Raw genomic sequence first — 4607 nt, forward strand, 5'->3', positions numbered from 1 at the left:
TCAATACAAGTTATAAAACTTGGGAGACCGGTGAGGCAAAAGAAGAACTTCAAGTGGGGTGGCTTTCATATTTGCTATTCCAAAACTTCCAGTCATGTCAATAGGTGAACTTGTAGGATTTGAAATCTCAAAAGCTTGTAAAAAGCTAGCCAATACTATTGCAACCATTTGCAAGCCAAAAGATGTTCCAGGGCATCCTCTTCTACCACTTCCGAATGGGATCAATTCAAAATTTTGACCTCTCACATCGATATTCTTATAGCTAGTAAGAAATGTAACACCCTAGGCAAATCCCACATCGACAAAACACGGGAGAGATGCTGGAAAATCCCACATCGACAAAACATGGGAGAGATGCTGGGTTTATAAGTTGGTGGTTCGTAACCCCTAGTGACGCGTTTTAAAACCGTGAGGGCTTCTACCCAGAGCGGACAATATCACTAGTGGGCCGGGCCATTACATTTGTGGTATCAGAGCCGCTCCGCGTGCAACCTTGAACGATGGTGGGGCAAACCTCAGCGAGGACGCTGAGTCCCATAAGGGGGGTGGATTGTAACACCCTAGGCAAATCCCACATCGACAAAACACGGGAGAGATGCTGGGTTTATAAGTTGATGGTTTGTAACCCCTAGTGACGCGTTTTAAAACCATGAGGGCTTCGGCTCAGAGCGGACAATATCACTAGTGGGCCGGGCCATCACATTTAGTGGTATCAGAGCAAAGGTTTAGGCGGTCCTAGACCTAGATAGATAGAAAGAAATAGTTGCATCACATGCATAGGCCTTTAGATAGAGTCGAGGTGACATTAATGTAGATCTGTTCTTTGTCTGTTTCATAGGATCGATGGCGTCTGATCCGTCAGAGCACGGGTCTCCAAAATCGATAGAGGAAGAGGTAGAGAGTCACGCACCTGCACCTGAACCTGCATCTAGTCAGGGGCGCAGTAGCAGTAGAGCAAAACCATCATTGGGTACTTTAGTAAGGACACAATAGGCCTTCCTAGAGCAAATGACTCAATTACTCCGTCAAGTCACTGGAGCTATGCCACCACCTCCCCAGCTAGTATATAGGACCCCAGTAGAGAGAGTTAGAAATGATGAGTAGTGTAGGAGAGACAGGCAGTGCAAGAGAGGGTCTGGACTGCGATCCAGCGTAGGCCACTCTGAGAGAGCAAGAGACCTAGGGGTCTCGGGGTTAGATCGAGTAGAGAATAGAGGCAGAGGTTACGATTTGTCCCGAGGAGAGGAGGTCGGATGAGTGTATCAATTGACAGTGCATGGGTCCTATAGCACGGAGATCAATCCCGATGCCAGTTTGTACACATTATAGGAAGAACCACAGAGGAAAGTGTAGATTACTAACGGGTGGATGTTTCAGATGTGGGTCCATAGAGTATTTTTTTTTTGAGAGATTGCCCATGGAGGAGTGCTCCCACAGCTCCACCACAGACTCAGAAGTCCGCCCGACGATCTGAGAGGGGTAGAAGACCGATGAGACCAGAGATAGCTGGTACATCACAGAGAGCTTCTAAGACTATAGAACACCTTGAGGCTAAAGTAGCATCCCGCGTGTACGCTATGGCTCGAGAGGAGCCAAATCCGGTAGACGTTGTCAGAGGTATATTTCCTAATTATAATACCTTTAAGTATGTATTGATAGACCCTAACTATGTTCACCCCTATATATGCATTGTACCTCCTGTTGAAAGAGGATACCGATAGGTGGGTCAGAAGATGACATACTTGTCACCAACCCTTTAGGTCACCAGGTGATTGTAGATTATCAACCGAAAAGGATCGCGTTAAAGATAATAGATGGAAATGAGAAGGAGGCTGTATATGAGATGAAAGAAGATGAGTACAGAACTGGTTGGAAAAAAAAAAAGAGTTAGTCTATTGGGATATACCGTGGTAACTATGCAATGCTCTTGATGTTTGTGCTATAAGCTGCAGATTATAGTACCGACTTGGGACTATTGTGTAGAGCTACGTATTTTCAATAGTAAATCGAGATAAGGATAAGATTGTAGAACAAGGATAAATAAGACAGACTAAAAAAAAAGTAAAGTATTATAACACAAAAAGGTGAAAAGACAAGGAGATAGCGGTCCCTCGATTAATTACACTGTGTAAATTTCGAGGACGAAATTTTATTTAGAGGGGAAGAATTGTAACACCCTAGGCAAATCCCACATCGACAAAACACGAGAGAGATGCTGGGTTTATAAGTTGGTGGTTCGTAACCCCTAGTGACGCGTTTTAAAACCGTGAGGGCTTCGGCCCAGAGCAGACAATATCACTAGTGGGCCGGGCCATTACATTTGTGGTATCAGAGCCGCTTCGCTTGCAACCTTGAACGATGGTGGGGCAAACCTTAGCGAGGACGCTGAGTCCCATAAGGGGGGTGGATTGTAACACCCTAGGCAAATCCCACATCGACAAAACACGGGAGAGATGCTGGGTTTATAAGTTGATGGTTTGTAACCCCTAGTGACTCGTTTTAAAACCGTGAGGGCTTCGGCTCAGAGCGGACAATATCACTAGTGGGCCGGGCCATTACATTGATACCAAATTGTAAGTATTCCTCACCTGGTCAGCGCGCTTTTGGGAACGAAACCTCCCAAGGGACAAATCCATGAGGCCCATGGGCCAAAGCGGACAATACTAACTGGAGAAGGATCAGGCTTACAATTTGGTATCAATGTAATGGCCTGGCCCACTAGTGATATTGTCCGCTCTGAGCCGAAGCCCTCACGGTTTTAAAACGCGTCACTAGGGGTTACAAACCATCAACTTATAAACCCAGCATCTCTCCCGTGTTTTGTCGATATGGGATTTGCCTAGGGTGTTACAAGAAATCTTTCTGGCTTAAACTCCAATGGATCTGGCCATATGCGTGGGTCTGTATGAATCTTCCAAAGATTTTTAAGCAGCCAAGTACCTTTTATCACATGTTAGCCACTAATGGTGTAGTTCTCTCTAATATCTAGAGATTCTGACAGTGGAGCTGGTGGATACAGTCGCAATGATTCTTTGACTATGGCTTGGAGATAGATTAACTTGCTAATATCAAATTCATTCACTAGTCTGTCCCTGCCAACCATCATGTCTAATTCTTCTTGTGCTTTCTTCAGTGTGTTTCGATTGTTTAGCAATAGTGAAATTGTCCATGTCAATACAACTGAACTGGTCTCGCTACCCACTAAAACTAAATTCTGCCACTTGAAACTTTTATTAGAGATGTTAAGAAAAATAAATCTGAACATTTTAATTTTGGACGAATTGAATTTAAATATAAATAAGGAAAAACATATGATCAACAGAAGAACAGATCATGAATTCAAACTTTATTTATATGCTATAATTGGATCAATTTAATTATTTTTTTATTTTTTATTTTTATAAACAATGTATTGTGAATTCTTAGAGAGTATAAGAACTAACCAAGCATGTAGACTTGTTGATTGTATCATAATCAAAACCAACAACATGTGTGCTTTCAAGAACCGAAAGCATAACACTCATGAAGTCTTGCTCTTCGTTAGCCACATCACCAGAATTTCTTTTCCTGCGGTGCTCCTCTAACCATTCGCTGAGAAGATCGTCCAGTTCTTTGGCAGTTCTTTTCATGCCCCTCTCATGTCCACCCACGTCCAGCCAACCAAGAAAAGGGATTGCATCCCTCAATACAAAAAGCCCCATGAAGTGAAAAAGTTCTCTCATCGCCCTATGGCACCGCTCCGCTTCTTTCCTATCATCCCCAGCAGTAGCACCTGGGTACCTCTTCCCTACAATCAATCAGAGAATCACATTAAGACCCAATTCACTGAACCATTGTTTCAAGTCAACTAAAACATGACCTGAGCCTATTTTTGTCTGTGTCCAACATCTGTGCAGCTCTTTTAAGAAGGCTCCAATTTCAGATACTCTAACATGCTTGAGTAACTCAAGCTGGCGACTAGACAGTAGTTCCAGGGTTATCAACTTGCGCATTTCTCGCCAATAATCTCCATATGGTGCAAACGAGAACATGACACCATCGTAGCTCAGGTACTTCACTGCAGTGAAATTCGGACGGTTGGCCGAGGCTTTATCGTTGCTGGTGAACAATTCCTTGGCCACTTCCCAGGAGCTCACTACCAAGGCTTTATGCACGCCAATCTGAAGGGTGAAGATTGGTCCATACTTGTCAGCTAAGTCTCCCAACATTATGTGGGGAAGTTGGGATCCTACTAACAATGGGAGGTTACCAGTTAAAGGCCATGCATCATCGGGTTTGGGTCTTGACGTTTCTTGGCAAATACAGACCTCCTTACTACATAGTAGCAGGCAAAGAGAAGTAGAGCAATAAGGACTGCTGTGATGGTATTTACGTACGGAAATAAAATTTCCATAGCAGCTTAGTGCTTAGATTTGAATATTATTTTGTGCTGGAAGTGAAGGAACGGAAGTGTGAAAAACACAAGTTTATACCATTGAATTCAAAAATTTTCACCTAGGGTCACAGGCATCATGCAAGATTTATTTTTATCTATTTGATTTCAATGATAAACAACATATTAAAACTCTTTTAATATGTTTTTGGATCTGTATTTGCCATTTAAGATT

The 4607-nt window shown here is 43.1% G+C and overlaps 1 pseudogene; it reads right to left on the minus strand.

Moving 5' to 3' along the window:
• Positions 1 to 4393, minus strand: LOC131171206 (cytochrome P450 CYP82D47-like; annotated as a pseudogene).
• Between the last annotated feature and the right edge of the window lie 214 nt (positions 4394 to 4607).

This window comes from Hevea brasiliensis, chromosome 2 (genome assembly GCF_030052815.1).
Source record: "Hevea brasiliensis isolate MT/VB/25A 57/8 chromosome 2, ASM3005281v1, whole genome shotgun sequence".
In the NCBI taxonomy this organism is placed as follows: Eukaryota; Viridiplantae; Streptophyta; class Magnoliopsida; order Malpighiales; family Euphorbiaceae; genus Hevea; species Hevea brasiliensis.